This window comes from Carcharhinus amblyrhynchos, chromosome 8 (genome assembly GCF_965287045.1).
Source record: "Carcharhinus amblyrhynchos chromosome 8, sCarAmb.v2.hapA, whole genome shotgun sequence".
In the NCBI taxonomy this organism is placed as follows: domain Eukaryota; kingdom Metazoa; phylum Chordata; class Chondrichthyes; order Carcharhiniformes; family Carcharhinidae; genus Carcharhinus; species Carcharhinus amblyrhynchos.
This window is the reverse complement of record NC_137331.1, coordinates 79,749,182-79,762,937: the sequence shown is the minus strand read 5'-3', so window position 1 is coordinate 79,762,937 and position 13,756 is coordinate 79,749,182. Positions and strand designations below refer to the sequence as shown.

The following is a 13,756-nucleotide window of genomic DNA, read 5'->3' as shown; positions in this document are numbered from 1 at the left end:
CAATGAAGTTACTGTAAAACTCCCTAGTCACCACAGATTGTTGGAAGGGTCATGGCAGGAGAACAGATAGATTGGAGTGGATATGGGAAAGATCATGTGGTATCTGACCAGTGAGTTAGTTGAAACAAGTAAACTGGGTCCAGCAGGTATGTGGAAACATACTGAGCTGCTGGATCCAGCAGACCCCAACTCTCTTTAGCTGCCTGTTCCTCCAGGCCTGAGAAACCCATCCAGTTTAATTCTGATGCATGCAATCTCTTTTTGATATTTAAATGACTAATCCATCACTTTGATTTCTCGCTCCCATCTTCTTCTGAAAATTTAGATTCTTTTAATGTTTTGTTTTTGGTGGTTCAAATTTCATTTTGTATTTTGCGCTTTGACATCAGCTTCAGTTCAGAAAGATTATCAACTGGTTAACATGAAATATATGAAATTCACCTGCAATTATCTGGAACACTTGCGAAGGACATTTGATCCAATTTGAAATTGATTGATATTGAAATCTAAAAGATGTCTACTCTCTGTGGTGTTTTCAGACTTGATTACAGATTTATGTTGTGTCTGAAGAGAAATTCCATTTTGAGTCCCTCTCACATTCCAACTGCTTTCACCTCATGCATTTATTAAAGAAGCAAATTTGTTTTTTTTCTTACAAAAAATCTAGTTTGTCACACGAAGGTGTGAAAAAACTGCATTTCCTCTCATGATGTCCCAAAGTGCTTTAAACACTTCTGAATAGTGAGAACTGTTGCAATGTTAGAAACAGTAAGAAGTCTCACAACACCAGGTTAGAGTCCAACCAATTTATTTGATAGTAAACTCACAAGCTTTCGGGGTTTGACCCTTCATCAGGTGATCGCCTAACGAAGGGACAAACCCCGAAAGCTTGTGAGTTTGGTATCAAATAAATTGGTTAGATTCTAACCTGGTGTTGTGAGACTTCTTACTATGTTTACCCCAGTCTCAACACCGGCATCACCACATCATGGCAATGTTAGAAACACAGATGCCAATTTTCACACAGGGAGATCCCACAAACTCCAGCATGATAATGAATCAGTTTTTTTGATGGCATTGATTGAGGAATAGATTTTGGCAAGGATGCCAGGGATAACTCTCCTGCCCATTTTTTTTGGATAATGCCATGGGTACATTGTATCTTCATCTGAGAGGACAGACAGTTAAACTTTTCATCTGAAAGGCAGCAACTCCATTAATACAGCATGCCTTCAGTACCACACTGCACTGTTAGCTTGGATTGTATGCACAAGTCACTTGGATGGAACTTGAATCCCACCTCCTTTCTAACTCGAGATGAGAATGCCTCCTCTGAGTAAAGCTGATCCACATAGTTTAATATAGTTTGAAATCAATTGTAGCATTATTCTAATTGCAGTAAAGAGGTGACTTACCCCATTGCAGAGTCATTGTATAAAGTGTGATTTTGGATTGGATTGTCTGGTAATTGTAACACAATTACTTTCCCTATGATACAGATCAGCAGCTGCTGCCAAGTATTAACAACTCAGTTGAATTGTGAGAAGCCAGCAGAGTGGTTAGGAAGTTAAATGAATGGAGGAAGTTTGACCTGAACTGAGTGAATGAGTGGGTGAGTACTACATTGTATGTTTGACGGGCTTGTGTTATCTTGCCTTTTTGTGGAAATATAAAATGGACTGATTTGCTTGACCGGTCATCTATTGAGTATCACTGTAGTCTAGGCAGGATGCAATTTTTCACTGATGTGACTGTTTTAAAATTGGCACCTGTGTTTGAATTAGTTGTTTCTGTTAATTGTTGGTTGAGTGAATTGATGCAGATTGTAAGAGTGGAAAGCATTCAATTTGCAAGGGATCAGGAAAGTGTAAAGCAACTGATTGAGCAAAGGGATTTTGACCTAAAACTGGAGTTCAACATTGAAATGCAATTTTCTTAAAATGGCTTTCAGTTCAATAGAATCGTAGAATGATTATAGCACAGATGGAGGCCATTTGATCTGTTATATCTATGCTGCTTCTCTGAAGAAGCAATTCACCTGGTAACACTACTCTAACCTTCTTTGTGTAGTCCTGCATATAGTGATTAAGGGAATGGTCCTGAACAATGAAAATGGAGGATGCAGATATTGTTGGAATGTTTGGAACCTACCACCATTTTCCTTTACACCTACCATGCCCAATGAGCAGACCGCAGGACCTATGCAGGAATGAGCTAAAATAAAGTTCTATTGTGTCTATTGCCAGCTTCACTACCCTGAAAAAGATTTTCATTCATAAAAAACCCATTTACATTCTTTCAACTGCATAAATCTTAATGACTACAAATGTTTAATTAAATCGCTCAATCCCTTGATAGAAAAAGATTGGAATTCATAGTCCCACATCAAAGAGCGCGCAACCACTTGTAGCTGTAATTCAAATAATGTGAAATGGCAGGCACCCTACTGTGATAATGGATGGCTGTGAAATCAGTCATTCAGCAGTAATCCAATAATGAAAGCCCTCGAGCATATGTCAATAGACAGAGTGAGATAGCCACCAATCATTATCCTTCCTCTATAGGCATTTCTTCCAAAGGTTTGAAGGACATGACTTTTAAATGCCTTGACAGCTTGATAGCTCACTTTGGCAGATGCTTTTGACAATTTTGGCAAGTGTCTGACAGGTGCTTCTGACAGTTTTGATAGTTGACTCTGACAGGTTTGTTGACAGTTCCAGTAAGCTTGACTGTAATTAGTTTATGTAATTTCTACATGCATTAATGCCTACTTTTAACAATTCCAAAGGGCATTTGACCTGCCCCAAAGGGTACCTAACTTCCACAGCACCATAACTTCCAAAAGGTATCCCTGGTCTGGATCCAAACAGGTATCTTATTCCAAAGAATTACCTTAGCTATCTAAACAAATCCATAAAATTCAGACCTGCTCTTACCAGATCAAATGCATACTTCAGGTTTCCCACTCCCAGCCTCTGAAAATTCAATTTCAGCTGTTGATTTATGTGGTCAGCTGCCTCCATAAAAATACACCCCACGTCTCTTCCCAGCCCCTCTAAAATGGGAAGTGTTGTGTTCAGAGTCGGGACTGATGAGTTTCAGCCACTGCTGGTGAAAATCATGGTGAAAATCTGGGCCAGTGTCTCAGAATGAGAATACATGAGTTGAAGCTAAGGTCATAAACATTGGTTTCTATATTGAGTCCAATTGTGTATGAAGTACTGTAATGGCTTTAATCCAGCAATTGAGATGGGCCTGTTACGATATGATCTGCCTGATTAAGGGCCAAATTTATTGGCCAATCAGGGAGTCTCTTGCTTTGTGTTTAACCAGGAGTGCCAGTTTCGCTAGACTCCCAGTGTATGGTGTTGACTGAAAGCACTCTGTGTGCAGTTGTCAGACTTGTAAATAATGGGATTTTGGTGAAAGGACTTCTGCCTCTGAGGACTTATTACAAGAGTACAAAAGGGCATTAGAATGCTATATTGAATGACCACATTGAAGCCATTTCAGTGCACAGATCAAACACCAAGAGAACTGGTAAAATTATATCTTGGAGTATCTTCATTATTGGCCTCAACATTAGCCCAAACTGTTGGTAAATCCGAACACAGATGTTTAGATAGATGCTGCAGTGGTCTACTAAGGGAGTGCTGCAGTGGTGGAAGCGATGTATTGCAAATGAGAACATTAAACCAACTAATGTGGGCTTATAAAGGTTAGATGGCACTTACAAAAGAAAAGCAAGCAGTAAACAAAACTAGTCTTAATTCTGGACCAAAAACCTGAAACAGATTATCTGCCCGTGATTATATTGCTGCTTGTGAAACCTTGTAGAGTTTAAATAGGGCTGCAACAATTCCTACATTACAACACTGACTGCTTCTCAAAAGTGTTTCATTGGCTGTAAAAGTACTTCAGATCATCCTGAGGTCAAGAAAGACACGACATAAATACAAGTCTCTCTTTCCAACAGCGACCCAGACTTTGGCAACAATGCTGCGATATAATTAAGGGGACAGTAATTTCTCCAGAGAAGTAAAAGGATATCTGTCAGAACAAATTATTCTCACCCATGGCACCAGAGAAAGTACAGTCAGGACAGTAACACTCAGCCATATATTTGAGCTTTTCCATTTGTTGGCCCATTCAAACCCTCCACAGGCATATGAACTATTGAGTTACATCCTGAACCATCTGTGTATGTGTCACATGTTCATCATCGTATAGAGGGACAGATGCCGCAAGATGATGTTGATTTAGAAAAGGGGGCGTTTTGGTAAGTTAGACTTGATTTAATTTAGTTGCATGCAGCCAAATTATTGGATCTCTAATTAACTCCTTAAACTGATTTAATTTGACAGCGATTAAACCATTGGGCAAAGACCTAGTTAAAATTCGCTTATTAGTAAACTATTCCTACAAATTATTGTATAGGTTAATATTGAACGGATGGCCAAACCAGAAAAAGCAGAAAACAACCTCAGCCCTTCTCACCAACAGGGATTCTGCCTCTGGCTGTCATTCGCCTGGTTTGAGTCCTTCCCACTGGCATTAGCAATGGCTGAGAGTTGGGACTCACCCACCTTAACCATTTAAGTTTATGCAGGGCATGAAACAACCCTGCCAGCTGCTATGCCAAGTGTGATGTTCAGGTTTCCCGAGGCTAGAAGGGGCAGTCTAGCCACTAGACCCCCATACCAGGGGAAAGTGCTGAAGTCAACCCCCTGTCCACAGCTCCAGCCCGCCCAACCCCCAGGACCTTTGGGGAACATCCCTCTGCAGCAGAGGGGCACATAGGCACTGCACTTACCCCCTTGAAACCCTCCCCACCTCAGGGTCCAATTGTGTCAGATGCACACTCCTCATGACTGGCACCAAAGCCCACCTGGTGCAGTTCACCACCGAGGAGACAGTTGAATGGCAGGAGGGCATTGAATTGGACTTCAAGCCCGCTAATGACATTTAAGTCAACACTTTTTCAGAATTATCAAGCTCCCGCCCACTCTGGTTGGGAAGCTGATCAGGGCTGGTGGGGTGGGCCGAGTGAATCAGCCTTTGGTGTCCGGCAGCAATCCCATTTTAGCCCTGATGCCCTATTCAGTGGGCCATCGGAATTCATGCCAGTGACAAACTGGCCCCCTGTGACTCAGAGAGAAACTGCATTATCTGGGCTGACAAGTATTCTGTCCCTCAGCCTAGTGCTTTGCTACTAATCCCTGTGCTGACAGGAACTCCCTCCGTCCCTCAGGATCAAACTGACTTCCCTCTCCTTGGTGCAAAATGGTTCCCAGCATCACTTACCTTAACCCACAGTTATTGCTAATAGCAACAAGAATGTTCACATACTGCCTTAAACATAAGATGATAAATTATTTCTAGATGTAAGGTGGAGTTCTCCCGTTTCAAGACTGAGTGTGGTGGACGGTGGCTCTGGCGGAATGGCCAGAATAAGAACATAAGAACATAAGAAATAGGAGCAGGAGTAGGCCATCTAGCCCTTCGAGCCTGCCCCGCCATTCAATAAGATCATGGCTGATCTGAAGTGGATCAGTTCCACTTTCCGGCTTTTTCCCCATAACCCTTAATTCCCCTGTCTATCAGAAACCTATCTACCCATGACTTAAATATATTCAGCGAGGTAGCCTCCACCTTTTTCAACGGGCAGAGAATTCCAAAGATTCACTACCCTTTGAGTGAAGAAGTTCCTCCTCAACTCTGATCTAAACTGCCCCCTCCTTATCTTGAGGCTGTGCCCTCTAGTCCTGCTATCCTTTCTAAGCAGGAAGAATCTCTCTACCCCTACCCTATCCATCCCTTTCATTATCTTATACGTTTCTACAAGATCCCCCCCTCATCCTTCTAAACTCCAACGAGTACAGACCCAGTCTATTTAGTCTCTCTTCATAGGCTAACCCCCTCATCTCCGGTATCAGCCTAGTGAACCTTCTCTGCACTCCCTCCAAGGCCAAACTATCCTTGCGCAAGTGCGGCGACCAAAACTGCACACAGTCCTCCAGCTGCGGCCTCATCAGTGCCCTGTACAGTTGCAGCAAGATCTCCCTGCTTTTATATTCAATCCCCCTCGCTATGAAGGCCAGCATCCCATTCGCCTTCTTGATCACCTGCTGCACCTGCAGACTGGGTTTTTGCGACTCATACATAAGGACCCCCAGGTCCCTCTGCACCGTAGCATGTTGCAGCTTTTCGCCTTTTAAATAATAAGCGGAATACCATGCCAGATTCTGCATTTCGAACCATGTTAATTATGCACAGTCGAGTTCCTTCCGAGTCACCTGGTAGGCTGGCAGCTGGCTTATCTACCCAGTGTCTGCTGGTGGGTTCAAAGGTTCTGGCGCCATATTTAAATACCAATCCAGCACATTCATATCACTCTCACCAGCCTACCTATATTCACCAGATCATGCAAGATTTCAGCAACCCAGAAGGAAAAAGATTGTTTGATTTTGATTTGATTTATTATTGTCACGTGTGTTAACATTTAGTGAAAAGTATTGTTTCTTGCATGCTTTACAGACAAAACATACCATTCATAGAGAAGGAAATAGAGTGCAAAATGTAGCGTTACAGTCATAGCTAGGGTATAGAGAAAGATTAACTTAATGTGAGACAAGCTCATTCAAAAATCTGACAGCAGCAGGGAAGAAGCTATCTTTGAATTGGTTGGTACATGACCTCAGACTTTTGTATCTTCTTCCCAAAGGAAGAAGGTGGAAGAGAGAATGTCCAGGGTGCTTGGGGTCCTTAATTATGTTGGCTGCTTTGCCGAGACAGCAGGAAGTGTAGACTGAGTCAGTGGATGGGAGGCTAGTTTGCGTGATGAATTGGGCTACATTCACGACCATTTGTAGTTCCTTGCAGTCTTGGACAGAGCAGGGACCGTACCAAGCTGTGATACAACCAGAAAGAGTACTTTCTATGGTGCATCTGTAAAAGTTGGTGAGAGTCGTAGCTGACATGCCAAATTTCCTTAGTTTTCTGAGAAAGTAGAGACATTGGTGTCGAATGGACTAGCAGCCTCAGTTAGAAGTCATGCTATCATACCTGCTGAGATTTTCCAGCATTTTCTGTTTTTGTTTAGGATTCCAGCATCTGCAGTAATTTGCTTTTATCAATAAGAAGTCTGTTCCTCGATTCAATCACCCCTCCCCCATCCCCACAATTGGATCTTTAATATCCCCATGAGCCATTGGTTTGATCATAGAACGATAGAATCCCTGCAGTGCAGAAGGAGGCCCAACCACAATCCCATCCTGGCCCTATTCCTGTAACCCCACATACTTACCCTACGAATCTCCCTGACACTAGGATCAATTTAGCATGGCCAATCAACTGAACCTGCACATCTGTGGAGTGTGGGAGAAAACTGGAGCACCCTCAGGAAACCCATGCAGACACGGGGAGAATGTGCAACCTCCACGCAGAAAGTCACCCGAGACCGGTGTTGAACCTGAGTCCCTGGCACTGTGAGGCAGCAGCGCTAAACACCGTGCTACCCATTTGATATCTCGATGAAAAGATGCCGTGATTCCCCGGCCGCGCTTGCCTGAAAACCGGAGATTTCCGCCCGACTTCAGTGGATCTTTACATGGCCCGCCTGCCCCCCCACCTGCTAGAATTCCAGTGGCAGGCAGGATGGAAGAATTCCTATCTATGTTATACAATGCATCATTCATTTCATATTTCACTGGAAGGCCATTCTAAATATTGTGTTTCCACTACTAGGTTTTCTGGGGTTGTTTTAAAGGCTTGCCAAAGATGACATAGTATTGAATAATTTTATTACATTTTTATTCAACCTTGCAAATTCTTTGAGAGCTGCTTTGCTGAATGCATGCTCCCAATGTGACTCCCAGCTGCTGGATCCTACAGTTGTTAATCCATTACTTTAATGGATGGAAAATCATGGAGAGCGTGCCTGCAATTTCCTGATATGTATTCCCAGTGGGCTTCCACCCCAGAAGCCTGGGATCATAAAATGTTTCTGAATTCAGAAAGCAAATGGATTAACAATTTAAATGAGTTGCTGCAGGAAGTTGAAATAAACTTATTAACCAAAGTACTAAAAATAGTGCATTGAAAAATGTCAACTCCCACACCTAATCATTTTGTATTGCAAAAATGTTCACATCTAAATCGAAAACAAAATGTCTACTTAAGTTCTTGTTCCGTTTTACTGAATTAATCCATACTCAATGAATGTGTAATAATTTGGAGTCAGATATTGGGCTTGCTGCCAGTCACTGGAGATATAAAATATGAGAAACAATTACAGAATAGATTCGTACTTCAATGATTTGTACTCAAAAGTGACAATAGATGGAAAATAACAACAAGGCGATACAAAATAATCTACTAACCATACTAATTTCAATTCATAGTGTAGATTCCATTCACTTCATTTGTTCTTCAGAAGCTGGCAGTAAGTTCAACCAGTGAACTATTAGTTGTAAGTAAGCTTTTAAATCCTTGTGACACAATTTCTTTTACAATTTACTTTCAAAGTCCTTATTGCCCACCTACTTAATGCCATTCCCCCATAGGTATGTTGCATCATGACATTATCAACTTTTATAAATGAGATTTGCAGGGAATTTATTTGTTGGCAGAAGCAAAACACTCTTGAAAGGTCTCTTCCCCATTTGGCACTGTGCTACAATATCATGCCTTCCCCATTTGGCACTGTGCTACAATATCATACCTTCCCCATTTGGCACTGTGCTACAATATCATGCCTTCCCCATTTGGCACTGTGCTACAATATCATGCCTTCCCCATTTGGCACTGTGCTACAATATCATGCCTTCCCCATTTGGCACTGTGTTACAATATCATACCTTCCCCACTTGGCACTGTGTTACAATATCATGCCTTCCCCACTTGGCACTGTGTTACAATATCATGCCTTCCCCACTTGGCACTGTGTTACAATATCATACCTTCCCCATTGGGCACTGTGTTACAATATCATACCTTCCCCATTGGGCAGTGTAATACAATATCACACCTTCCCCATTTGGCACTGTGTTACAATATCATGCCTTCCCCATTTGGCACTGTGTTACAATATCACACCTTCCCCATTGGGCAGTGTAATACAATATCACACCTTCCCCATTGGGCACTGTGTTACAATATCATACCTTCCCCATTGGGCAGTGTAATACAATATCATGCCATCCCCATTTGGCACTGTGTTACAATATCATGCCTTCCCCACTTGGCACTGTGTTACAATATCATGCCTTCCCCATTGGGCACTGTGTTACAATATCATACCTTCCCCATTTGGCACTGTGGTACAATATCATACCTTCCCCATTGGGCACTGTGTTACAATATCATACCTTCTGCAGTTGGCACCGTGTTACAATATCATGCTTTCCCCATTTGGCACCGTGTTACAATATCATACCTTCTGCAGTTGGCACCGTGTTACAATATCATGCTTTCCCCATTTGGCACCGTGTTACAATATCATACCTTCCGCAGTTGGCACTGTGTTACAATATCATACCTTCCGCGGTTGGCACTGTGTTACAATATCATGCCTTCCCCATTTGGCACTGTTTTAACAATATCATACCTTCCCCATTGGGCACTGTGTTAACAATATCATACCTTCCCCAGCTGGCAATGTGTTACAACATCACACCTTACCCATTTGGCACTGTGTTACAATATCATACCTTCCCCAGTTGGCACTGTGTTACAACATCACACCTTACCCATTTGGCACTGTGTTACAATATCATACCTTCCCCAGTTGGCACTGTGTTACAACATCGCACCTCCCCCATTTGACCCTATGTTACAATATCATACCTTCCACAGCTGATACTGTGTTACAATATCATGCCTTCCCCATTTGGCATTGTGTTACAATATCACACCTTCTCCATTGGGCACTGTGTTACAATATCACATTTTCCCTATTGGGCAGTGTATTACAATATCATGCCTTCCCCATTGGGCACTGTGTTACAATACCATGCCTTCCCCATTTGGCATTGTGTTACAATATCACACCTTCCCCATTGGGCACTGTGTTACAATATCACATTTTCCCTATTGGGCAGTGTATTACAATATCATGCCTTCCCCATTGGGCACTGTGTTACAATATCACACCTTCCCCATTTGGCATTGTGTTACAATATCACACCTTCCCCATTTGGCACTGTGGTACAACATCACACCTTCCCCATTGGGCAGTGTACTACAACATCATACCTTCCCCATTTGGCACTGTGTTACAATATCACACCTTCCCCATTTGGCACTATGTTACAATATCATGCCTTCCCCATTTGGCACTGTGTTACAATATCACACCTTCCCCATTGGGCAGTGTATTACAATATCACGCCTTCCTCATTTGGCACTATGTTACAATACCACACCTTCCCCATTGGGCACTGTGTTACAACATCATGTCTTCCCCATTGGGCACTGTGTTACAATATCATGCCTTCCCCATTTGGCACTGTGTTACAATATCATGCCTTCCCCATTTGGCACTATGTTACAATATCACGCCTTCCCCATTTGGCACTGTGTTACAATATCACACCTTCCCCATTTGGCACTGTGTCACAATATCATTGCCTTCCCCATTTGGCACTATGTTACAATATTGTGCCTTCCCCATTTGGCACTGTGTTACAATATCATTGCCTTCCCCATTTGGCACTATGTTGCAATATTATGCCTTCCCCATTTGGCACTGTGTTACAACATCATGTCTTCCCCATTTGGCACTGTGGTACAATATCACATCTTCCCCATTGGTCAGTGTATTACAATATCACGCTTTCCCCATTTGGCACTGTGGTACAACATCACACCTTCCCCATTGGGCAGTGTACTACAATATCATGCCTTCCCCATTTGGCACTGTGTTACAATATCACACCTTCCCCATTGGGCAGTGTATTACAATATCACGCCTTCCTCATTTGGCACTATGTTACAATACCACACCTTCCCCATTGGGCACTGTGTTACAACATCATGTCTTCCCCATTGGGCACTGTGTTACAATATCATGCCTTCCCCATTTGACACTGTGTTACAATATCATGCCTTCCCCATTTGGCACTATGTTACAATATCACGCCTTCCCCATTTGGCACTGTGTTACAATATCATTGCCTTCCCCATTTGGCACTATGTTACAATATTGTGCCTTCCCCATTTGGCACTGTGTTACAATATCATTGCCTTCCCCATTTGGCACTATGTTGCAATATTATGCCTTCCCCATTTGGCACTGTGTTACAACATCATGTCTTCCCCATTTGGCACTGTGGTACAATATCACATCTTCCCCATTGGTCAGTGTATTACAATATCACGCTTTCCCCATTTGGCACTGTGTTACAATATCACGCTTTCCCCATTTGGCACTGTGTTACAATATCACGCTTTCCCCATTTGGCACTGTGTTACAATATCACGCTTTCCACATTTGGCATTGTGTTACAATATCACGCTTTCCCCATTTGGCACTGTGTTACAATATCATGCCTTTCCCACTTGGCACTGTGCTACTGTATGTGTTTAAGGTCACCTATCTGAAGTACAGGAACAAAATTAGATTATGTTTCAGTGATGTCACTGAAAACAGAAAGAACAATCTATTAAAACGCTGGGCCAGAGTTTTTCTCATTTATACACTTTGAATTATTTTTCTTCTAAAAACCTTTGGGGATTTTATATTTCCTTGAAACTGCTTTACTGTTTTTGTAGGTGGATGAACTAAAACCCGGAGGGAAGAAATAACATCTGTGGCAAATGCTTGATTACAAATATAGTTATTGCCCATTATTAATAACAGGTTAAATTGTAACAACAATATATTCACTGTGATTTGAAATTGCTTGAATTAAGTGCAGAAGATAGGTTGAAAAAGTAAAATTTCCATCTATGTATTAACAAAGTCACTTTATAATTAAATGTCAAAACTTTTTGATTTTATACTTGAATCATGTACTTTCACCACTAATATTACTACTCTTTTGTTAACATGCTTGTATGAACTTTTTTCCTTATTGCTACTTGAGTTAACCCATATCATTTTATGTGTAAGTAAAGGAACCAAAATTCAGATGTATAACTTCCATTTTTTTGGCTGCTATGAGTTGCTCATGGGGTACAAAATGGCATCCACAATTCATGTGCATGCTTCAGGTGAAATTAGCACCAAACATCATTTTGGTGGAGGAAGTTATATGGAATAGGCAAATCATGTAACCAATGTGTAATGCTAATTTGACATCAACATTGACATTTTAGAGTTGAGCGCTCCAGTTAACACCGTCTTTTAATCATGCATTGCTGAGCATTCACTCGGCAGCAGAACAAACATCTTTCAATGCTGTTTAGAAGGATTAACATGTAAGATTGATAGTTGATTTCTACTGGATCGCAAAAATGTTTGATACTTTTTATGGGCCCTTAAAGTTATGAAGGTACACAGGAGCAATGTGCCAGAGTGCTGAAGGAGTTATTAAAACCCTGACTTAAAGGGTTGCTGCACAAACTGGATGGTCCCAGAATAGGGTATATAAGTAACCACCCCTCTTGCGAAACGACTGGACTTGGAGAACAAACAGAGGGCATCCAGAGCAGGACAAGTGCTGGAAGAAGGAGGAGGGACAAAAAGAACTTTCAGCAGAATGCCATTTCTGTTCAAAGTGTTCAAGGACCAATTCTCCTACTAAATCTCAGTGTGTGAGCCGTCCGTGTTTCAGTAAGGAAGCCCTCATTGAAGTCAGCCAATTGAAGCAGAGTGAACATTATATTGTCAGTGCTTGTTGAAGGCGACTGCAAACATTAACTTTGATGCATCAGCCTCTTTGCAGGTTAGAATTACAGATATTTGCAACATTGTTGCATAAGGAGGGGAGGGGGTCACTCTGTACAAAGCAAATTCACTACTTTTCAGTCTTCCTGGTCAGAGGGATGGCAAGTTTTTCCATGGTGCAGGGTGCTATTGACTGCATGCACATCATTGTGCAAATGTGTCATGCCAACTCTGATATGTACTACAACCAAAAGGAATTTAACACAAGTGCTCCTAGTGACTGCAGCATGGCTGCTGGCAAGGACTTGGAAGGTGACCTGTAGTAGCTCTGAGCCTAGAAGGCTCAGCATTGTCTTGACATAGGCAACAGCAATCTGGCCTGAGCTGGCTAGCTGAAAGACAAGTGCAAGGGGACTGGTGGACTAGCAATAGTGTGAGGAAGAAGGTTGTCATCCTATGAGGGTGCAGCAGGTTTGTGCTATGCAAGGCCACTGACACTCCCCTGGGTGGCACATCAGTAATCTTGGTGAATTTTTGGAGAACAGTTTGCTATACTGCTGTGACATCCTGCAAGCCCTTTGCACACCATAATCTGCAACCATGTTGGCAAGATTCTGAAAGTGATGCCCTTTTGGAGAGCCGGTGTAGACTCAATGGGCCGAATGGCCACCTTCTGCGCTGCAGTATTCTATATGTGACTCCAGATCTGCAGTAATGTGATTGACTTTTAACCTGTCCTCACAGTTGACTTCAAGAGTAATTAAGAAGAGCAACATATGGTGGGCCTGCCTCCGATGCTCACATCTCATAGAAAAATACAAGAACAACTTATGATTCCTGATCCTATGTTTGAGTGTTATCAAATCCAATTTTAGACTGAGGAGTGATTATAATCATTTTCCTTCAGCTGAGATATAAGCACACATT

The 13,756-nt window shown here is 42.1% G+C and overlaps 1 protein-coding gene across 8 annotated transcripts in view; it reads left to right on the top strand.

Annotated features, from left to right (window-relative positions):
* The window catches only part of dlgap1a (discs, large (Drosophila) homolog-associated protein 1a), a 654,490-nt gene that overhangs the window by 209,723 nt on the left and 431,011 nt on the right, over positions 1-13,756 (top strand). For 7 of the 8 annotated variants that reach the window (XM_080194324.1, XM_080194322.1, XM_080194326.1 and 4 more), the window contains one exon: positions 1,500-1,612. The exons of the other annotated variant lie outside the window; for it this stretch is intronic. The gene's annotated coding sequence lies outside the window, so the exon portion shown is untranslated. The remainder of the gene's footprint in view (positions 1-1,499; positions 1,613-13,756) is intronic. 8 annotated transcript variants of the gene reach the window in all.